The sequence below is a fragment of the Pinus tabuliformis genome, chromosome 1_2 (genome assembly GCF_031772625.1).
Source record: "Pinus tabuliformis cultivar Carrire ecotype Pingquan chromosome 1_2, CPIR1, whole genome shotgun sequence".
Taxonomy (NCBI): Eukaryota; Viridiplantae; Streptophyta; class Pinopsida; order Pinales; family Pinaceae; genus Pinus; species Pinus tabuliformis.
The window spans coordinates 629,483,468-629,509,079 of NC_142298.1; positions in this window are offsets into that span (position 1 = coordinate 629,483,468).

Below are 25,612 nucleotides of genomic sequence, written 5' to 3' on the forward strand. Positions count from 1 at the left end.
CTATGGGCCAAATACCATATTTATAAAAGAGGTATGGTAAATTAATAAAAATATAAATAAACAAGAGGTATGGTAAATAAACAAAACATTTTTTTATATTTACTCCAGAAATCACATTATATTTAAGAACACTCAAAAAATGTGTTATATTTAGATGGAGCCTATGGGCCAAATTATTATTAATACCATGCAAAAAAAACATTATTAACCTGTTATTAACCCTAATATTAGTATTAATAAAAAAAGATGGCACATCTTATTGACCCATGGTATTCACGTGGAACGTAGGCTATTTAAAGGGGGGGGATTAAACCAGCATAGATCCATAACAATGTAAACTTTGAAATGGGAACTCATACTGTTACCCATTTTGTAGAGATAACAAAAAAGTGACCCGATTTTGAAAAGGGGTGATGTAGAACACACGTGTTTTTTAGAGCATAGTTTTTGGCACTATATATTTTTTTTTATGTATATTGCATTTTAGAATGGTAGTGTTTTTTATGCTGATTTAAAAATGTGGTAATTCTACACCAGGCCCTTTTTTTAAAAGGCTTTTTTATTTTTTATTAAATAATTATTTTGTAAATTTAATAATTTTTGAAGTGGTCTTTCTCCTCATATTTTCTTGTTTTTATTTTAATTTTATTATTTTTGTAGTGAGGTTTTTATTGTTTTGCATATTTAAAGAAGAAGGTTGATATTTTGAATTTTTGATATTCTACATATTTATACATCGTTAATTAATTTTTCAATCCATAAGAAATAATTGTTTCTAAAAAACAATATTTTTTAACAATGGACATAAAAATAGCCATTTTTAACATAAATATAGCTAAAAAACTATACGTTTTGATAATTTTTCACTACAATTGACATGCGAAAATCACAATTTTTATACGAAAATTTTAACTAAAAATGGTTAAATAATAGTTTTTTTTTTTTTTATGAATTTCATGTCAAAAAAATAATAATAATCACTTTTTTTTTCAAAAAATAATGATTAACTTAAAAATTAATGTGAAAATCACATATTACAAATATTGAACGCATAACAACCTTAATTGAGTGTATATTCTTTTCATAAAATGTCAAAGTCAAAACATTACGAGTATAACTACTTAATAGTTACAAAAAATGAGCTTGATTTCCAAGCATAACTTAAATTTAATCAACAATATCACGTAATCCAAACTCTTCGTCCTCTAGAGTTTCATCATTGTCTTCTTCCACAATATTTTCTACTTCCTTTTGCTCATTTTCGTCTTCTAATGGATCTTTGATGTCTGCGAATCTCCTAATGTATGTCTTTCCAAACATCCCATGTAATGGTGGTTGGGGTTCTTTTGCCTTTTTTGCCACACGTGATTCAGTAAAGTCTCCTTTCTTCAACCCAATTTCTTGCATTGCATCTGCAATAAATTAAAGAGCATTAATTCTTTATTGAATGAAATTGCACTGTAATGGATCTTTTTCAATTGCAATGCAATTTATTCATTTTTGAATGCAGCATGCTAGTGTTGTACCTAATTACCAAGCACAAAAGAAATAATGAAGTAAATTAGTACAATGACATATTAATTAAAAATAACATATTGAAATTCAATTCCATATAATAAAACTTACCTGAGCCAGAAAATAAATCCAGAACCCAATATCCTTCATTTGAACATATGTCTATAAGATATTTAATCAATAATTGTGGTTTTTGATAAATGTTAACTATCTCTACTTTTGCGTCTTTGTCTTTGTATGTTAGTTTTTTCACAACAGCATCATAAGTTAGTATTTGGCTATGACTCTTTCCGTCTACCCAATTAAAAATCATAGACATATAGCTGTCGTCTTTCGCCCAACTATAAATATGAATGAACTCACAATCATTTATAAATAGTTGATCTTCACGGTTAAGAAGATACAACTTTTGCCTGTAACATGAAATAGTAAAAGTTCAATCAACTTTTACATAAATGAATTTTTCAACATTAATCAAATATACATTTTAAACGTCTTACCATGTAAGCTACATCCTTGAATTTGTTTTTCCCTTGAAGCTTGACAATATCATTGCCAATTGTGTGTCTGAATGAAATGTCACAAATCTCCATAATGGTGATGCCGTGACTTATACAAATCCCGCAACCACTTTACTAAGAGCTTGATAAGTATAAGGGTCACTATCATAGTCAACGTTTGGAATATTGAAACCATGGGGAATATTTGCAATAACTAGGGCATAATCCCTTTTAGGTATGAGTTTAGCAATGTCTTCACAGTCACCTTGTATTACTTGATATTGAATAATGTCTAGCCCATTCCAAATGAAATGGGTAATAGTTGGATCAAATTCAACATTCTTAATACGTTGCTTCCTCAGTCTTTCGATCTTTATTTTTTCAATAAAGGTTTTAAAGCTATCTGGTGCTCCATTATCATCCTTCTTCATCTTTTATAAAATAAACAAATATATGTGTAAGTTATAAATTAGAAATAGTACACAGATGAATAAAAATGAATGTGTAAATCAAGATCCATTTTTAAATGCAAGATAAAAAGCTTTTAATGTTGATGTAGAACTTGAATCTGGATAGTTGTGTACAACATCATCCCAACTATCTTCATTCAACAATTTAACCATTTGTTCTTGAATTTTCATGTAAATTTTGTGATTGCATAGATAAAGTAACAAAAAGTTAATATAATGATATGTATAACAAATACCACCAAAAACAACATGTTTTATTTAAAAGAAAATTATAATCTAGAAATAAATAAAAATAATTCAACAAACTTATTTTTGAAATTCCTTAGACATTTCCTCCAATGATAATTCCCCTGACCTCACACGAGATAATATTGTTTTGACAATTTTTTCATCTTTCACTCCTTGCATTGCTCTCCAAGGTGTGATAGTCATATCTTCTAGAAGCTGCTTCATTTCAGGAGCTGATTTACTATTGCTACATATCAATGGCTTAGACTTTTTGACCTTCTGGTTTTTAATGCCAATGTTTTCCCATATGCTAAAAATCTCATCAATCAACTTCCAAACATCTCCAGTTCTAAATGCCAATTGGAAAATGTTATCAACACCTCTGAATAAATCACTAGGAATGTTGCGTTTTCCACCTTTTGAATTGGTTTTCTCTTCAATTTGATAGCCTATTTCCATACAACATTCCCTTCGGAAATCTGCAGTAACATTTATCCTATCTCCACCACATTTTTCTTGAAATTCACTATGAATAAATCTAACCCTTTGGATGAAAGTCATAGACATCCTATATTCATTATCTGAATTATGATCCCATGGCACTAACTTTTCTTTTGTATCTGATAAACCAACATAAATTATACATTTTATTGTTTCAAAACATGGGTTATTGGGATATTCCTCCATCAATTGTCTTTGAGCTTCTACAAAATGGTTTTCCCCAAGCACATAATAATTGTATTCAAAACATTTTGACTTATCAAATGCTTCTTTGTTGGGAACTTGAACTCGATCAACAAGAAGCACATAATTAACCACATGAGCATATGGATTGTACCTCATCAATGTCTTCAAGTTGTGAACATGCAAATGGTGTGGCTTTCTAACTTGATATTGACATTGTCATTTACTTGCCTTATAGGTTTGTCTAACATTAAGCTGAAATGTACGACCACCATCAATTAAGTTTCTATTTGTCAAATTATGTTGAATGGCATTTTGTTTTGTTTTGTTTTGATAATGCCATCCTCTAAATCAGCTCCCAGTGTAACGATTTCTCTTCTTTCTTTTAAAGTTTCACTAGGTTCTTGACTGCTGGTAATGACTACTTCAAAATCTTCAACTTTACTTTTCTTCATCATAACATTCTCAACAGATTTATTCTTGGGCATTGTTACTTTTGGTCTTTTACGGCTCTTCTCAGTTCCAATGTCATCTTCAGTAACGACAAAATATGCTTCACTGTCAGTTTCAACTTCATCGTCCTCAAAAGTAACTTGTCTACCCTTGCTAGATTTATCCACTAGAGGCCTTTTTTTCTGATCCTTTGGATGTAGTTTTGTAGCATCATCAATTACTACATTTTGCTTGTTTTCCATATCTTCTTCTGACACTAAGTAAAAACTGCTGACAACTTTCATGATATCATGCTCTATGAAATGAATGCCTCCCAACCTAATTGAACAACTTTCAAAAAAAATTCTGCCAAACAAAATATCATATGTCAATAAAAACAAAGTTAAAAAAATATAGCGAGACACTTTCAAGAACACAAAATAAAAATATAAATAAAAATACTTACAATGTTTTATTTCATCTCATTTACAATTTGTTTACAAAACTTTGTAGATACCTCTCTCGTGTCATACAATGAATATGATAGTCAATATTTAATCCTTTCATGTGACATGGGAGCTTTTGTAAGTGTGCAAACAACTTTAGTGTCTGATACCGAACACATATCTATGACTCTTCCCATCACCTCATAAATTCCATTATCATTCGGTATATCAATATATAGATATATATTCACATTTTGGCTTTCTCTTTCTTTCACATACCAGATTCTTGATGAAAATTTCACCTCTTTTGAATTCTTCCAATATGAAATCATTTTCTTATCATTTGAGGCACTTGAAAAATTTGTAGCCATGAGCTCAGGTGGAGTTCATTCACCAATGTTTTTTGAAGCTGCACCTTTAAGAGTCTTTGCTCCAGAAAGATTCACATAAATCTTCTTTGATGCCATTTTCCTAAAAAATAGAAACACATAAATCAGTAGATAACGAAAACATATTAACTTAAATTCACAACGAAAATATATCATAAATTTTTAATTTGTATAATCAGATAATTGAAATTAAAAAAATATTAACACTAAGAAAATTGTCCGCCACCCCACGGGCAGGTGGGCTGGTGGGACCCTGCAGGCGGGTGTTGGGCGGGTGACCAGGCGAGTGGGCGGGTGAGCACCGTCTGGGCACATATTACTTTGAAACCTTATAATATATCCTCATGAGATATTTATGCGTGAGTTTCAAAACAACAATTTTTTTTCAAGGGTTTTATATAATATTTGCAATGTTGTGGTATCATTAAAGGGCTATTCGTTTGAAATTTATTTTGAAAACACATTTAAATTTGTTTTTTCTTAAAGCTTACTTAAAAAAAAGGGGGGGTTTGTTTATGGTTGATAGTGTGCCTTATTTGGTTGGCAATTTTAATTGAAAATATTTTTTTAAGAGTTTTTTGATAGATGCAAAAAAAACACATTTTGAGTGGAATTTATAAGAGTATATTGCTGGGAGAGAAGTGATTCTTAAGAGGAGTGTTATTATTGTCAGAGTGAGAGCTGAGTATAGAGAATTTGTTATGTTTGTAATTCGATTTACTTGTTGAGCCACAGTGAGTCAATGCTCAACAAATGGGAAAGGCCAAGAGGCTAAGAAAGTCAAAGTAGCAAAAGGATTTTCGGTGTAAGGGGGAGTAATATGGTTAACGAAAATTTGGTTAATCCAGGAATAGAGCTTGTTGATGACAATTTGGTGAATCCAACAATTAATATTGCTGATGTAAAATTTGACAAAGAATTGTTTGCTAAATATGAATGATTGCAGATGATGCAAAAAAAACATCATATCGACATGATGTTATTCGGTGAGATAAGCACACTTGAGTCTGAAAACCAAGTGGAAGACAACTTGTCTGCAACAACATGAGTTAGTAAAGAACTAGAAGAGACAGAGACAGAGATAGAGGCAGAGGAAAAGAATGAGACCCACAAAGAGGAAACAGAGACAGAGTCAGGGATAGACACAAAGATAGAGGCAAAGGCGAAGAAGGAAGCCCACAAAGAGAAAACAGAGACAAAGACAAAGGAAGAGGCAGAGAAAGAAGCAGAACAAGAGAAGTCTCTCATTGTAGAGCAAAAAGAATAGAACCAATGTGGTTCTGTAGATGTTTTTATAGTTACCATTGATTTGCAATGTGCAGGTAAGAAAAATGATTATGAAGAAGAGTTAAATTTCCTTGAAGCATGGCTTGTAACACCATGTTTTGATAAATTCTGCTATGAAGTTGCAGAAATGAATGTTGAATACAACATGGCTGTTGAAAACTTTAATGAAATTTTCATGCATTGTAGTCCTAAAGAGTTGAAAATGTATTATGGACTTATGTTGCAGCAAAAGATGGATGATGAAAAGAACACTACAGAATATAACCCGTGGCAACAATCCACATACAAGCTTATTTTTAAAGAATTCCAAGACATACTTAGATAACCTGGAACAATAGAAGACCTGCACCAACAAATGAAGAAACTGAGGTTTGAAGGATACAACAAAAAGAAAAAGTTAAAACAATTTAAAGGCTATAGGATCTAGAAGAAAAGAAAAAGAAAAAGAAATTATAATTGTAAGTCTAGTTGAGACTTAGACCATGAAACTTCTTAATTAAATTTTTATGTGGTTAAAATTAAGGGGGAGTGTTGGAGAATCTAATTTTAACCACCTGCTACGTGTCACATCTGTCCATCCAAGTGTCATAATTAGTTTTAGTTTAATCTAGTTCTGTTGAGTTCAACTTAGTCTCATGGTAGTCATTTATAGTTCATGTCTCCTATGCAATTCTATTTAACTATTTTGAGCATTGAGAAGAGAAATCCTCTTCTCCACATTTTCTCTTCATTCTTTGTCACATAAGACATTACCATATCCACATGTGATGTTAGAATATTTCATTATTCCATTTAGAAAGCATGAAAATTATTGGTCCATTCAATAACCATTAAATCAATTCTAATTTAAACAGAATCTACTAATGAACAAATCATTCTTTCCATCAATGAACATTTAATAAACATTAAAGTCGTTGCAAAAAAATTAATTAAATAATTTTAAAATAATAAAATACTCGTCCATTAATGGAAAATACAGATTGCATGCTACTTATTTGAATTCCAATAATCCAGTCGCCCACTTGGAATACTAACTCTTGTGCTACATGGTCGTGAACACTCTTTGGTTGTTGTGCACTAGAAATGAGCAAAGGAGGAGAATATGACACATTACTTTGTGGTAGGTCATCATCCATCGTATCAAATGCTATTCGTCTGGCAGAGTGGAAGCGATGTAAAGCAGGAGCATGTGGCACATCAACAATATGTTACGTTGTCGTTGGCCAACAATGAGATAATTTTCCAAACCCACAAGTACTATGTGTGCATTATGTTGGATCATGTCATTTGCTGACGAGGACACAATTCTCCAGACCCATCCCCATCAACAGGGTATTAAAATGATGAGGAGAGTATAAAATTGATAGGAACTTTACTTTTACCCATAAACTAAGTTACTTCAATTATAAGTAAATGTCTCATAATGCAGTTTTCTTTTGTTTCAAACCAATATATATATATATATATATATATATATATATATATATATATTTTCTATTTGTTATTATAGTTTGTTGTATTTAGGTTTATAAATCTAAAATTATCCTTCACACAATATTTTTACTTATTAATATTTTATATTTATTATATAAAAGATATACTTTTTTCACATGTAGGCTAAGCGATTTTTGATAACTCAACCATGTTTTCATGGGAGATATTCTCACTAATTTTGATTTGTTTAGCATCTAAATGAGGGATAATACTATATACAACATAATACATAAATTATAAGTATAAATGACAAAACATTTCTCAAATCAAATTTTTTAGTGCATGAAAGATTGAGAAATAAGATATATTTATGTTCATTTTATGTTATATGTCAACTCACTTAGAAATTGAGAGAGCACATTGTTATACACAAATCACACACACTTCATATTTTATTGATCACAATGTTTACATATATATAATATATCTAGATCACTGACTTCTATAAATCGAGATCCTAAGAAAGTGTATCTAGATAGTTAATACTGTTATCACTCCAAGAAACTCTCCTAGGTTGCAACTCGGAGATGCCTAGTAACATATAATCTTCAATATTTTTCTTTGAACTATTGGAATAAATGATGGTTTGGATCAAGCCAGATAACCATTTCAATTATTTTTTTACTTAAGACATGCATGAACACCGTCAGCTTACAAGGCTTTAGACCACTAATGCTCAATAGTTTGTAGATTCAATGAATGGATGGAGAATACTGACCATACCTATAGATGCATACATAAACATAAATGAATGGCTAGCTACAGGCAGCAAAAGAGAATACTGACTGTACCGACGGATGCATATATGACCACATATGAATGGCTAGCTACGGGCAACAAAGAAGCTTGCAAAATCTAATTCATCAACGCAGAGATAAGATGACAGGTATCTGGCATTAGACACAAAAGAAACATGAACAACTTGTTCAAGTGCAAGCTTAGAGCAGAAGAGAATATTGACATTGAACATATAACAACAAAAGAAGCTTGGATTACTAATGAATGAAGATGAGAGGCTTGAGTAGCAAAGTCTCATTAGTCTCTAGTAGTTGAACCTGTATTAATTTTCTTTAAGATATTTGTAGCTCTTTACAATGATGCTGAGCCTTTTGAGGCTCAGAGTCTTAATTTGTCTGATCTATCTTGTTAACTGATTGATTCCCTCAATAGGCAAGCATGGCTCGGAGGTTTTCTCCTTCTGACAGAGGAATAACCACCTTCAGGTAGTTTGATGCACTGTCTGGGAGCTCTCTCGTGCCAGAGATGCCCCATGATGCTTGTTTTGATGAGTTGCGTTGTGGCCTTTGATATTTCTGTTTGTTTTGGACAGCTGTGTTGTCTGCTCCATGATCTCTGTTGTCTTTGGCTAAGCTATGCTGTTGATGCCCATGATGTTTCTGTTTCAGGCGAGCTGCGTGCTATGGCCCTTCTTTTTCCCTTTCCGACCCCTGTTTCCCAACAATATGTCTCTCGGGCTCTATTATATGGTGGAATGGGTATTTAAGCCCTTATAATCCCTTTAAATGGCCCCTTTCTGTTAATACATGATTGTTTTCTATTTCATATAGAAAACACTGCAACAATGAGAAATATTGCTTCTTTCTGTTTCTTTCGAACTTCAAAAGTCCTCAAGCATGGTTTATTCATCTCTTGGGTTTGCCCTTGTCACCATTGCAAGTCGCAAAAATCCTGCTCCTATGTATTTTCCTTGTATTATGAAATACGCAAAAACACTAAAAAAAGCATGAAAATGGGCTTTGGCAGACTTGAAAATATATGTATTTCTATTTCGAAACCCATCGGGTCCGTCCTTGTCGCCATTGCAAGTCGCGTTTGGCCCGTTCCCTTTCTATTTCGTTAAAAACAAAAATACACGAAATACATTGAAAAATGGCTTTTGCGGACTTCAAATTTTATATATTTTTGTTCCGAATCCCATCAGGTCCAAGCTTTATTACTATCACATGTCGCAAAAAGGCCTATCCACAGTCTTCCCTTTGTATTTTTGAGATACGTGAAAAACATTGAAATACATTAAAAATGGGCTTCGACGGACCTGAAATATTATGAAATATCATATATATGATCATCAGGTCCAGCTATCGGGTCGCCCATATGTATATGCATATGCCCCACCCCTTAGTGTTGTTTCGCTGCGATACAACGATGCGATCTGATCACAATCACATATCGCTCGAGCTAGAGGTCCATGGTTAGCACTCATAGTAATCCCCGATAGTGATCGCCGATCGCCATCACAAGTTCCCTTGGGCCCATGCCGATTTCCGTCGATTGCCTCCCTCCAATCAGATTTGGACCATTGATTGGCCAGATCTGACGACTACTGTTCATTCCTCTGCTTAAGCCTGCGATACTTGATTTTCATTGTTTTCTTTGGGTTTTTTACCTCCGAATAGTGTATTTTTCCCTTCCAATGGCTCTCCTCTTGCGCTGATTTTGACCTTTGGATGATTTTGAGCAAATTCTGAATATTTCAAGAGAATTTTTGGATCCCTTGGGATGATTTGTAAGAAAATTTGGAAACTTTAAGAGCATATATGTATCCAATTTTGGGCCTTTTGCTAGCGAGGTTAACACTAGCTCCTTCTGGGGATGAAATCGTCCCTGTAAGGTTTCAAGGATAAAAAATTAATGCCTTTCCTGTAAAAACAAAATCAAATCTTCCTCCTAGTGTTCCATTGGGCATGGAGTCTATTTTGCAATGAAATAAAAATTGGAAAAACATATTTACAATAACAAGGATTTGAAGCCTTAAACGAAATAAAGTTTCAAGAGCCGCCCATTTACTGGGCTACCAAAAGTATCTTCTCCTTCCAAACTATGTAGAATGAATGTATTGTTCTGCTGAATTTGAGTGATGATGAACGGACCTGTCCATAAGGAGTCAAAGTTGCCACGATTACCTTTCTTTTCCTTAAATGCATCCCATTTAAGCACCCAATCACCAACTTGGAAATTGTCCACTTTTGCCTTCCTGTCAAAGGTTTCTTTGATTTTCTTCTGATGAGCCTTTGATTTCTCAACTAGATGCTCTCTGATCTGATGTAGTTCAACCAGGTTATTCATTCTTCTTACCATGTCATTCTCTTCATCTTGTTCTTCTTGCAAGAAATTAGCCACATGGAGGATCAGTTGGATAGGGAAAACAACATTAGTGCCATAAACCAATTTAAATGGAGAATTCCCTATGGAATTTTTGATGGTAACTCTGCCAGCCCATAGTGCAAACTTCAACTTGGAATCCCAGCTCTTTTTGATGTCCTCTAATAGTTTTTTGATTACCCTTACTAGACTCTTGTTAGATGATTCTGCCAGGCCATTGCCTTGAGGATAATATGAGGTAAAATGCACCACTTGAATGCCCATGGATTCAGTCATGTCCACCATTTCTTTTGCCTTGAACGCTGCTGCATTATCAGTGACTAGTTTGGTTGGGCAACAAAATCTAGTGAAAATATTCTCATTCAAGAACTTTATGAAAAGTTGATTATTGACATTGTTAGTGGGTATAGCCTCAATCCACTTGGTCAAATAATTAGTGGCTACTAAGATCTATTTGTGTTGGCCACTGTAATATGGGTTGATCTCACCTATAAAGTCCAAGCCCCACTGCTGGAAGGGACCATTGACATGTACTCGCTTCAAGGGCAGAGATTTTAGTTGGTCTTCCTACAAACCTCTGAAACTTGTCACAAGCTTTCACAAAAGAAAACACATCAGAGAACCGAGTAGGCCAATAATACCCAGCCCTCAAAATTTTGTGGGCTGTGGTTTTCCAATAATGATGCCCTCCACAGATGCTAGAATAGAACTAGTGTATAACTTCCATAGATTTTTCTTTATCTAGACATCTCAAGAGGATTCCTGATGGGTCTTTTCAATAAGAGAGATTTTTATTAGTGCAGAATTTGGTTGATTTGAGTTTAATGCCCCGGGATTGACTTGAGCTAAGCCCTGGAGGGACTTCTAGCTTCTACAAGAAATGAACTATGTTGGAATACCATTCACAGGTGGCTAGATTTTCAGCCAAAGACTGATTTTGATTTTGTTCTTCTACTGCTCCCTCTGTCTACTCATCATATGAATTTAGACCCATGCAATTTATGTCTAACAAGCTGTAATTTTATTCATCCATAAGTTTAGCCAAGCCCTGGCCTTTGACAAGCTTAGTGGGCTTCACCTCTATGTTAAACTCTATGAATTTTACAATCCATTTAGCTCTCTTTCCATCAATATCTGACTGTGTTAAGACATCCTTTACTAAGGCTGAAGGTACATATGCAACCACTTTGGAATGTAGAATATAAATTCGGAATGCCTTTAAAGATTTTATGAGAGAATAAGATTGTTTTTCAATAAGGTCATACCTTAGTTCAGCATCCCTTAGAGTCTTGCTGAAAAAGGCCACAGGGTGCTCTATGCCTTCATCATTTTTCTACAACAAAACTACTGCAAGTGTATCATAAGAGGCAAAAGAGAAGATACAAAACTCCTTAGTATAATCTGGGCTGATTAGAGTGGGAGCTTCCATGATAGCTTGCTTGATGGCTTCAAAAGAGCTTCTTGAAGCATCTGTCCATTTTATTTCTAATCCTTTCTTCATCATGGAAGTGATGTGCTTTACTAGCTCTGCAAAGTTTGGAATGAACCTCCTTACAAAGTTAATCTTACCCAGGAAGGATTGAACGTCCCTTTTTGACCTTGGGATGGACAATGTCTGGATAGCTTGAACCCTTGCTGGATCAATCTTTACACCTTCAGTAGAAACAATATGTCCCAGAAGTTTGCCTTCTTCTAGAGCAAACCGTGACTTCTTTGGGTTAACCGAAATTCCAAACTATCTACACTTTAGAAAGACCTTCTTCAATTGATGTAAATGGTCTTTGTGGCTACTGGAGAAGACTGTTATGTCATCAAGATAAATAAGGACAAACTTGTCCTTCTCTCCCACAAAAGCTATGTCCATGGCCCTCTAAAAAGTAGCCCCAACATTCATTAGTCCGAAAGGCATCTTGGAGTACATGAAAGTGCCCCAAGAGGTAGTGAAGGTGGTCTTTTCCTGATCTTCTTGATGTACAACAACCTGATTGTAACTTGAAAATCCATCTAAGAAAGACATGACTCTAGCCCCTGAAACTCTTTGCAGCAGGTGTTCCATCTTAGGCAGGGGGTAGTTATCTTTTTTAGAGCACTTGTTCAGATTTCTGAAGTCAACACAAAGCCTGATTTCTCCATTTTTCTTTCTTACTACCACAAGGTTAGCTATCCATTTTGAATACCTTAGGGGAACTATGATTTTGGCATCCAACAGCTTCTTGATCTCTTTCTCAATCAAAGGAAATAAGAAAGGGCTGATAGGTCTTAATTTATGCTTAAAAGGGGTAGTGTTCTTTTCCAGTGGAATCTTGTGCTGAATGATGTTTGTATCATAGGTTTTAAGATCATTGTATTCCCAGGCAAAAATATCAACGAATTGCTTCATGAGGGTGCAATACTCATAATTCTGGGTAGAAGACAAATGAGTGGACAAATTGATGAATTTTGGATGGACTGGGCTTCCTATATTATGTTTACACACAACATAATCATTTTATGTTTTGGTAGGCTTATAAGGCACATCGTTATGGTTGAATAATTTTTGTATAGGCACCAACCCTTTTGTTATATGATTACTAAGCAGCTGGACGATGCTTCCTTGGTCAAACTCATTTTTTAGCTTGGACTGGCCGCATTCTTCCATGGTTTCATTTTCTTGGTCAATGTACGTTTCAGCAAATTCCTCAACGACTTGTAAAAACCTATTAATTTCCTCATCGTCTTTCAAAACTCTCCAAAATTTTACATTGTCAGGCACAGACGGTCTATATTTTACCTGAACTACATATGTCAATTTAGGAGGCAAAGGAGGAATAAATGTGCTAGCAGGCACAACAAGGGAGTCAGCAAGCTGGTTCTTCATTATGGGAATATAAGAAATGCTGAAATTATTCAAAGAATCATTGAGCCTCCATACCTCATCTTTGTATGCTTTCAGCCTTGGATGCTCTGCTTGGAATGCTTTATTGACCTGCTGAATGATGAGGTTTGCATCTCCAAACACTTTCAGGCCTTTGATACCCATTTCTTGAGCAGCGCTTAAGCCCAAAATCAAAGCTTCATATTTTGCTATGTTATTTGTGACCTGAAAGGTGAATTTAATAGATAAATGAATGTATTCCTGTGTGGGGGACACAAGGACTACACCTGCCCCAGCAGCTTCCTTAGAGCAAGCTCCATCAAATAACATGTCCCAAATCTATGGGCCTTCTTCCTCAACGATTTGGCAAACTGTTTTTTTAAGTTGCATGGAGGCCAACTGGGATTATTCAATATGAAGAATACATGCTCCAAAATTAGTGTCAACAACATAGATGGGATGATTAGTAGGATTCTTTTCATCACTGATGATATAAGACAACTGCACCTCTCTGTATAATCTATTACTCTCACCTCCGAAAACTGGGACAGTAGCATAAGACAAATCATTTTGTAATGATCCACCTAATCTCTTGATCCAACCTCTAGAAAGTAACATGCCAAACTTGAGGGGTACATCTGCTACCACAATATCTATCATCATGCTTTTCATAGGCAACTGAGACAAAGTGATGGCTAGGTCCTTGATTAATCCGAGACATTTCACTTTTCTAGAGTCAAAAGAAAACAGGTCATGATAAGGCTTAGTGATGTCAAGACCCAACTCATCCATGACAGCCTTGGGCATTAGATTATGGCCGGCTCCAGTGTCCAAAAGGCAGTTGTGAAGGATTTTTTCATGAATAGTCAGTGAGACATAGAATGATGGGGAGTTGTCTTCGCAATTCTCAATCATTTGGCTGAGAATAACAACTAGCTTGTCATCTTGTAGATTTACATAGTCAGTGGAGGCTTGGATGGCTTTAGGCTCAAGGGCCTAGAGGATGGATCTTTTGAAGGTCTCATTCTTCAATAGTTCAATCAAAGGCATAGGTATTCTTAGCTTCTGAATTTTTGATTTAAAATTGAAAGGAGAAGGAGACTTGTCAAGGTCTCTTACCTCATGAGTTGGAGCTTTGAGGATGATGGGATCAACTGCCGGATGTTTTTGCTTATTATCTTGTTGTACTGCAGGAACAATAGCTCTTTGAACATGAGTTTCCTTGGCATTATTTATATTTGACCTCAAATTATATCTTTGCTGATCTACAGATTGTAGAATAGCTTCACCATCCCATTCTTGGCTAATCTGGTCATTGAATAATGACTTTTCATAGGCAGCTGAGGTAAAAAAGGAAGAATTTCCTTTGTCTTCCAAAAAATGGATCTCATCATCTTCTTCAAATTACTCTTCTTCCATGATTGCCTTTTGAAAAGGAGCCTTCACCCTTTGGTCTTCATTGGCATCTTTGTTTCTTTGCAAAATCTTCAACTGCTCATTAGTTCTTCTATATGGATTTGGATTTGGATTTCTAGGAGCAAAGGTATTAGGAACTCTTCCTTTCTCCCAGTGCTATTCAACCTTCAATTTGGAGATTTTAGAGGCTATTGACTCGGTCATTTTGGTCATTTTATCTATCTTAGGATCAGAGGATGATGAAGACTCGCCACTCTGTCTTCTTCTATCAACATTTCCCTTGAGCTTCTTTGTAGCCATGATGTTTGATTCCACTTCCAAGGCTGCATCCTGCATGTCAGCCAAAGTAGCACATCACCTCTCTCTCAACAGTAGGTAGAAGTCAGAGTCAAAAGCACTAGCATAGGTGAGTTTAACTAAGGTAGTAGTGGGTTTTACTTCAACTGGTATCTTGTTGTACATATGGCTAAACCTCTTATTAAAATCAGACAACAACTCACCATTTTCTGTCTTTAAGTTCCCAAACTCAGTGTGGTAGCAGAGGAGATCCTTCTTATCCCCCCAATGCTTTAGGAATGCATCATCTAAAGCTTCACTATCTGTTATAGATCTTGGGGTTAGTTCTCTAAACCATTTTCTAGCCTCTCCATCTAGGCTTTAGACAAAGACTCTCATCCACACATCATCTTCACTAATCTCCAGGTTATCAGCATAGCTATAGAAATATTCAAGATGTTCTTCAGCTGTAACACCTTCAGTCCCAGTGAACTTAGGCCTATACTTCTAATATTCTCTAGTAGGCATGGCATTCAAATGAGTGGGCAATATTAGAGGTCCATACCTAGTAGCTATTATTCTTTCCATTTTGGTAGATGCTTGTGGACCTGCCATCTCTGTGGTGGCTAAAAGAGTACTGGCTTTCTGAATGATAGAGGGTTGAGGAGTGACTGATAAGACTAAAGGAGTATGATGGATAGGAGGTGAGGTTTCCTTTGGGCTTACAACAAAAGGAGAACCTAAATAATAAGGGGATTTATGAATTTCTAAGAGTTTTTCTTCACTGCTAGTATTATATGCTATACTCTCAACTTGTATTTATTCTATTACAAGCCTTTCTTGAAGAGATGTAGAAGATTGTTTAGGTTTACCTGAACCTAATGCTCCTTTCTGCAATACCTTTCTCTCTTTGATGGTTTTTTCAGGGTCAGGTACTGGGTCAGCTTGTAGCTTCTGAGGATTTCTTCAAGTATGCCTCACAAACTAAGCCAGAACTAAGAAGTGGAGTCGCCAAGAGGTTTGGCCTCTAGTAGAGTCTCTAGATAGATGATTACAACAAAAAAAGTGCCCAGACTTTGTATATCATCAAAGCTGGATCTATGTCATTTCCCAGGAAAGTTGAGCTTCAGTATCCTCTCCCCGGAAATGACGTCAATTATGTTATCACTCCAAGAAACTCCCCTAGGTTGCAGCTCGGAGATGCCTGGTAACATATAATCTTCAATATTGTTCTCTGAACTATTGGAATAAATGATGGTTTGGATCAAGCCAGATAACCATTTCAACTGTGTTTTTACTCAAGACATGCATGAACACCCTCAGCTTACAAGGATTTAGACCACTAGTGCTCAATAGTTTGTAGATTCAATGAATGGATGGAGAATACTAACCATACTGGCAGATGCATACATAAACATAAATGAATGGCTAGCTACAAGCAGCAAAAGAGAATATTGACTGTATCGGCAGATGCATATATGACCACATGAATGGCTAGATACGGGCAACAAAGAAGCTTGCAAATCTAATTCATCAACGCAGAGAAAAGATGATAGTTATCTGGCATTAGACATAAAAGAAACATGAATAACCTGTTCAAGTGCAAGCTTAGAGCAGAAGAGAAAATGGACATTGAACATATAACAACAAAAGAAGCTTGTATTACTAATGAATGAAGATGAGAAGCTTGAGTAGCAAAGCCTCATTAGTCTCCAGAAGTTGAACATGTATTATTTTGCTTTCAGATATTTATAGCTCTTTACAATGATGCTGAGCCTTCTGAGGCTCAAAGTCTTAATCTGTCTGATCTGTCTTGTTAACTGATTGATTCCCTCAATAGGTAAGCATGGCTCAGAGGTTTTCTCCTTCTAACAGAGGAATAAACACCTTCAGGTAGTTTGATGCACTGTCTGGGAGCTCTCTCGTGCCAAAGATGCCCCATGATGCCTATTTTAATGAGCTGCATTCTGGCCTTTGATATTTTTGTTTGTTTTGGACAGCTGCGCTGTTTACTCCATGATCTCTATTGTCTTCAGCTGAGCTGTGCTGTTGATGCCCATGATGCTTCTTTTTTGGGCGAGCTGCGTGATGTGGCCCTTCTTTTTCCTTTTTTGACCCTTGTTTCCCGACAATATGTCTCCCGGGGTCTGTTATATGGTGGAATGGGTCTTCGGGCCCTTATAATCCCTTTAAATGGTCCCTTTTTGTTAATACATGACTATTTTTTGTTTCATAGAGAAAACACTGCAATAATGAGAAATCCTGCTTCTTTCTCTTTCTTTCAAACTTCAAAAGTCCTCAAGTATGGTTTATTCATCTCTCGGGTCTGCCCTTGTTGCCATCGCAAGTCTCAAAAAGCCTGCTCCTGTGTATTTTCCTTGTATTATGAAATACATGAAAAACACTGAAAAATGCATGAAAATGGGCTTTGGCGGACTTGAAAATATATGCATTTCTATTTCGAAACCCATCGAGTCCATCCTTGTCGCCATCGCAAGTCGCATTTGGCCCGTTTCCTTTATATTTCGTTAAACACGAAAATACACGAAATACATTGAAAAATGGCTTTTACGGACTTCAAATTTTATATATTTTTGTTCCGAATCCCATCGGGTCCGGGCTTTATCGCTATCACAAGTCGCAAAAAGGCCTGTCCACAGTCTTCCCTTTGTATTTTTGAAATACACAAAAAAACATTGAAATACATTAAAAATGGGCTTCGGCGGACCTAAGATATTATGAAATATCATATATATGATCGTCGGGTCTGGCTATTGGGTCGCCCATATGTATATGAATAGCCCCCCCCCCCCTTACTGCTATTCCGTTGTGATACAATGATGTGATTTGATCGCAATGGCATATTTCCCAAGCCAGAGGTCCATGGTTAGCACTCATAGTAATCCCCGATAGCGATCGCTAATCGCCATCACAAGTTCCCTTGGGCCCATGCCGATTTCCGCCGATTGCCTCCTCCTGATCAGATCTAGATTGTTGATCGGCCAGAACTGATGGCTGCTGTTCATTCCTCTGCTTAAGCATGTGATACTTGATTTTCATTGTTTTCTTTGGGATTTTACCTCTCGATAATGTATTTCTGCCCTTCCAAGGGCTCTCCTCTTGCCCTGATTTTGACCTTTGGATGATTCTAAGAAAATGCTAAAGATTTCAAGAGCATTTTTGGGTCCCTTGGGATGATTTGTAAGCAAATTTGGAAACTTTTAGAGCATATATGGATCCAATTTTGGGCCTTTTGCTAGCGAGGCTAACAAATACAACTCACATATAGGAAAACAACTACTTTTATATTGACACCACGAGACTCACAATGACACATGGAATCATTACTTCCAAGTCCCTCCCTTAATTCTTACATGAAAAACATAAATTAAAAAAATGCTTGTTACAACAACAATATGAATCTATGTCACATTTGTATGATATGGGAATCACTATCACTCAAATCCACTCTGAAATCTCATGATTTCCTCTCTTTTCTTCTCCACACTTTTGAACTTCACACTGGATACATTTAAGACATAACCACTTTCAACCATCATTGATGTACTTTGCAGAACTGATAATTCTAGACCTCCCAAAGGACAATCTTGATTTTGAACTATCCTATGGAACTACCACCATTTGTTGAATACACGACCTTCCCTAGCATTCATCAGTTATCTAGAATAACATTTTGGGTAAAAAATGTCTTTAGAAAATAATTCTACAATTTGAACTCGTATAAAATAACCTATACTGATGCTCCTAGAGCATGACAGGTCACACCACTTTGACCTTATTAAGAACTACATGTAACTAATGCTCCTAGAGCATGATGAGTTACATTAGTTTGTTCAATAATTGACATGTTTTTTGTGGTTTTACATCATTTGCTTTTTTCATAATATTATAGCATACTACAACTTCAACTGACACCACAAACTTGGACACACGAATAAACACACAACTAAAAATAAATAAAAATGATTGAGGCAAACAAAAGTTTCATGTATTTCTTTGATCGAATTGTTAGAAAAATTATATATATGACAGAGAAATGCAAGACATATAATATGGGGAAAAACACAAACACATAAAACCAGAGAGACATAGATATATGTGGTTCACCTAGTTTGGGCTACGTCCACCTCAAACAGCCAGTCCTTCCTTCCTATTATCTAGCAATATGAAGAGACACAACCTACAGTAGATCTGCTGTAATATCCTCTGTTTTCTCTCATAGTCTCACCTCTTTGTTTCTCGCTTTGAGAATACACATCTATTACACAGCCTCAATACAATGCTCTCATACAAAGAGAGGGGTTGGCTTCTAGGGCAAAAAACCCTAAACTAAACATAAATTCTACCGTCAGATCATTCGCCTAATGAACGACTCAAATTGACTAGAAATTATTGTACTTTTACAAGGCAATTTTACATCTGTTTTTAGCTTCGGGGGCACTGCCCTTGAAACCCCTGCTGAGGGACTGTTGGCCTCCAAACCCCCCAGCCGGGGGGATGTGCCCCCCCCCCCCCCCACCGAACCCCGACAGGGGGAACAATTCCCCCCTGCACCCCCCCCCCCCATGTGGAGGGGTATACATCTGGCTGGAACAAAGACCTCTAAATAATCATGCTCCACACCCAACATGAATGCCATGATCCTGAATAGAAAATTAAATTTATGGATCTATGCTACCACTCTCATGTATATTCACTACCATATCTTCCGACACAAAATTCATTTCTCATTGGACAATTTTCTCAAGATTTGTTGTCACTATCATCCATATTTTGGTCTTTTGCATGTTGAAGAATTGACAAAGGTTTAAACATATTGGTGCACGTCTACACATAGCTCCATGAATTTTTATTCTTCCCTTTTCCATTAGCCTTACGTGATTATGACATCTCCAAGAACATGCACAACTTTCTTCACTTGGTGGAGGTATATCTATCTTCTGAATTGAGGTTGAACCTCAAGTGTAGGATTGAATGGCCTACAAAATTTCTGAGAAGCGAAGGATCTTCTTATAACCATAGTCGATTGTGACATATTATCAATTCTACAATTGCTTCATTTTGGACTCCAATGTTATATGCCTATCTATGAATTACAGACTCACTCTGAGCATGAAAATTCATTTGACGTTCTCTTGTGGCTCAACTCTGATTGATGGATCGCATGCAAAGAGAAGAATCTTCATAACGATAGCCATTCATTTCATACAGATCAACAAAACCAAGCTTTGACACAAACATATCTAAAATAAATAAATAAAATTCATAATAGAAAACAATTCCCACACACATATACTAATCTATATACAGAACAATAACACTCAAGGCTCCCTCACATCTCCCCAACCCTCCCTTGAGGGAGTCAATGAAGTACCCGCTTTGATACAAACTTAGAAATTGAGAGAGAGCACATTATTACACACAAATCACACATAGTTCATATTTTATTGATCACAATGGTTTTATATATATTGTTTATATATCACTGACTTCTATAAATCTAGATCCTAAGAAAGCGGGTCTAGATAGATAATACAACTCACACATAAGAAAACAAATACTTTTAGATTAACACCTTGAGACTCATGATCACAACTTGTAAATCACTTGGCACACATGAAATACATGGTGTTAGAGTCGGTCTGGTCATCCCTCCATCAGAGATTAAAACTCTTTTTGCATTTCATGTTTAGGTGTCCCATCTCACTCGATCAGTTGCATTCCGTTAGGAGCATGCCATAAATTTGTCGGAAGGGCTTTTGTCATTCATCCCCCTCATTCTTTGCACTGTTGGCTTAGGTCTGTCCATCAACATCAAGTCTTAAATGTCATTTGCAGTCCTGTTTCAGTTTCTAGGTCATAACAGTCATTTTAGTCATTAGGTCTAGGGTCAGTCAATTTGGTCTTCAACAAAGTATGATAAAGCCAGCAGGCCAGAGGGAGGTTATTGATAAGTTGTTATTTCAAAGATTTTTATCGTCATATGGATGGATTATGACTTTTCTTCAAAACTCTGTTTTGAAGACAAGTTGACATTTCATTTTTTGTAATAATTTTCCAAAATTTTCAGTTCTTGAATTCTTTAGGCACAGCCCTGGTCTCCTTTGCCAAATCCCATGTCATCTATTCCTACAAAAATTTGCCAAGAAATTCATCATTTCAACCAAAAAATCAAGGAGGAAACAAAAAGTCAGAGTTGTATTAATTATGAAAAAGTGCCAATTTCAAAACATTACAAAAATGGGTTTTGAAGAACCAAAAATCAAATCAATGTCTTTATAAAGGTTTTGCTATGAAGATGAATGTCATTCTACATGCCAAGGTCGAAGAAAAGCATTTCAAAGCGAATTGGGTGAGCAGTGCGTGTTTTGGAGAGAAATAGCTTGCAGCTAGCCGGCGCGGTGCACAGAACAGGTGGCGCGGCGCACTGGAAGCGCGCGACGCACTGGGAGTTTTCGTCCAGTGTTATTCTGAACGGGTGCGGTGCACTGGGCTCTTGGTGTGGCGCATACAGTCCAAAGCCCGAAATTGTTTCAAATTTGTCCAAGTTGCTCATTCCTTGCGTGAATTTGCTAGGTAGGCCCTTCTTCTTGATGTTGCATCAAATTTTGTGATAAGTGGTGGTGGTTTATGGGTGATAACGGTTGAAACAAAAAACTCAAACCCTACATCTAAAGTGCCTTCAAAGGGAGATTGCTGTAGGTTCTTAAATCTTTGATTTGTCACCAAGGACTCTCCTCCTTCCCCATTTCTCCCTTGTTTCATCATTTCCTACCCGCCCCCACTAAGCTCATCAATCCTACATTTTCTTTCCTACATTCAAATCCCAAAACCCCAAAACCCTAGCCCTTATAAAAATCTCCCAACCCTATACAATAATCCCAAACCCTAAACCCTATTCCCATACATAAAATCCCCCTCTTCTCCCTAATAAAATTTATTTCAAATATTCCCTAATCCCCTACTGTTTTCCCCTTCCTAACATTCCCTGGTTGCATTTGTTTTTTCCCCTTGGTGGCAGAATCCATATTGCATTACAAACACAACAGTTTCATACATCATTAAAGAGTAGTCCAATCACAGTTTATATACAGTAGCATCTTTTCTTCAAGGTATATTATACAGCAGTCATGGCATCTGAGCATTCATCGGACTATGAAGTTGAAACCCAAAGTGACTCTCCCTTGGAAGAATAGGAACCCTGGAGGCCTCATAAAAGTTGTAGACATGTTAGGGAAGAACCGACCATCCTTACAGAATTGCAGGCTTGCCCTATTGCTATGCAGTGTTTTCAGCACCAGTCATGCTATGAGTTTTGTCAAAAGGTGGCTAGTGTCCAATTTCATCATGAGCTAGCTCGTCTGTTCGTGCTACATTTACATGGAGATCAGGCTACCTTAGGTGGTGTCACCTTCACGCTTACACCACAAACTCTCTCATTAGCAACCGGTATACCGAACATTGGTGAACCATGGCACAAGAAATAGAAGATTGACTGGCAGCATTATGAGCCATACATTAAAACCAGTTTCTTGAGGCAGCTCGAGGGAGTGTTCCTGTTCCGATATCTGAAAGATGAATATGCTCCACTAATGAAATTGATCATGAAATATTTCAGCTATGAGGGACATTTCTCTCGTCTTTATGCTTATCACATCAGGTTGCTCATGCATTTCACCAGGGTATGGATGATGAACATTCCGTATTTCATTTGCCGGAACATAGAGAGGATGACCACCTTTATACAACATAAAACCCCTCAGCAGCAACTTAACAGTGTCTATCATTTTGCTCTTATTAAGATTTTGGTGGTTCATCAGCTTGGAGTACAGGGCATCACTTGGGATGATTTCATCTCTCGTGACTTCTTTAGAGCTTCACGGGGATTATCAGAGGTTAAACATGAAGGTGAACCTTCTCATCATTATGAGCACCATGAGACCACTAGTGTGCCTGTATTCATCACATATCAGAGAGGCACCAAACATTTGTTTGCAGCGGCAAAGCGAGTGTTATCTCCACCCGGGTTGGAAGGGGCCTCGCTTCCACTATCAGCATCACAGGTATAGGAAAGGCAAGAGGCCAATGCAGGATGAGGGGCCTTCAGGTGAGCCATCAGGTGAACGAGAGACTGACTTCATTCTCATTCATGATGATGATACTGATACGGGTCCACAAAGCGCCAAACTTAGAGAGATCATCCAGGAGCAGCAAACAGAGATCGAAGCCTTTTCCCTTGACATGGAGAGGGCTAAGTGGACCATGAAGTATTTGGAGCAGAGGAACTAACAACTTGAAGATTAGCAGGCAATCATGGAGCTACAAAACATTCGTGAGCATCGCCATGCTGCACAAAGGAGAAGAGTTGAGCTCACGTCATTGGAGCAAGAGATTAATGAGGATCAGGAGGCCAATCTCGAGAGAGTTAACATGCACTTAGAGAGGCTATTGGACAAGGCTGAAAAAGATCATGCATTGCTGAGACACATGGATTTTCACTACATGGAACGAAACAAGGTGTGCAAGGCCCGAATCAGGAATTTGAAGGCAAAATTGAGGAAGGCAATAAAGAAGAAAAAGAGGAAAAGGGAGCTCGATCGTCTTCAAATATTGGCCAAAGCCTCTTTAGCCCATAATAACACTTAATGAAGAAGCTCCAGCCCAAATTTCAAGAAATTTGGGGCATTTTTGGTATTTTTGCAAATTTTTGTACAAAAAACAGGGTTTTTCTCCCTGTGCGCCGTGCTTATAATTGGAAGCTCCAAATGCAAAAAACTTTATATTTTTGGATTTTTCATGAAAAATCATGACTTTTGGTGCATGGCCAAGAAATTTGGGCAAGTTCTAAGTCCTCGGGAGGTAAAAAACACCCTAAAAATGACCTCTCTGCCCCTATTTTGACACACAGGGAACAATCTTGGGAGATTGAGATTTTGGAGGGGCAAATGGGCACCAAATTCAGAAATTCCACTTGGGTTGGAAAGTAGACAGGTAGGGATTTCCAACAAGCACACTTGGGCTCAATTTTGACTTCATAAAGTGCCTCAAAATCAGCATCAAAGTGGCATGATGCATACAGAAATTGGCGCGGCGCACAGAGGTTTTTTGCCCAATTTTTCATCTTCCACCTCAGAAATTCAGCCAGTTTGACTAGTTTTGCTTTGTAATGTTATTTTTGACTTATCTTGGTGTAATTGGATGAACATGATGTAATTTTGGCACTTATTTACTTGTTCTAGAGAATTCATTCAACGAAAAGTGAAAATTTAATGAATGAATCAGTTTCCTACCTTATAGAGGCAAGTTGTTTTGATTGCCTAGATTTTAGTGCTTTGTTTAGAATTGGTTGAAACAGCTCCTAGAATGATGAGCTCAAACCATAGAGGCAAGGGAATGTGTTGGGATAGTCTATATCATGTAATTCCTAAGTCATTTTCAAAGTTGGACACTTGGGATTGCTTTGGCATATCATTGTACATTCTATCTCTGGAATTTTGGCAAAGGAAAGACCAGGGTTTTACAACACTGTTTGGGATCCATGTGGCTTTATGTTTTGATGGTGTGCTTCTATAAGTAATTGTAAGTTCATTAGTGTTATGTGTATCATTTTCCTCTCTTTTCTTCCGAATTTGAACAAATGAGTGATTAAGGTAGAATCCATTAGCTACTATGCTCTGCCTTTGAATTTGTTTAAATTTCCAAGTTTTCATCTGTTTAAGGAGAATTCTTGAGACTCTCTTGCTCTCCTTAGCTCCTCACCAGTCTGATCTACCCATTCACTCACCTTAAAGCATCAAAATGATTGCCTTCCTTGCCCCAATCAGGACTCTGTAGAAACTGTGCCTCATCCCCGAGCCCAATTTGCCTTTCCTTGTTTCTAGCACAAAACCCCCAAAAACTCAAATCAAACCCTTGTACTTCATACCTAGCCTAATATTAGCTTTTATTTCAGTCATCTCGAGCCCCATCGCTTGTCTTTTTCTGAGATCGACCCGGAGAGATCCCTCTCCTGTTCTCGTAGGGCTAGCTACGAGGCTGAGGATGGTTTGATGTGGACCTAGAACCTTGTCTTTTCAGCCTGAGACAAATCTAGGCTCAACACATGGAATCATTAATTCCAAGACCAAGAATTTGAAAGATGAGCAGAGAGTGGTTGTGCACAACACAAATCACACATGTTATTTTGAAAGATGAGTTGAAATATTGATCATGAAATATCACGAAAGCAATTACACATTTTATACATACTAAGCAACACATTATTGAAATGTTTGAACCACCATGTGCCTCCAGTGATGAAATCCCAACAAGTACCAACCTTTCGTCAAACTCCGATTCCAAAGCTGAAGATGAATCTACAAGGTATCTTGATGATCATGAAAATTCCTGACATCACACTTCCTTGAAGACTACTCGGAATTTCTAGTGGAAAGTTTCAATGCTCTCTATCATATGTGTGTGCAAGGTTAAAAGTGTC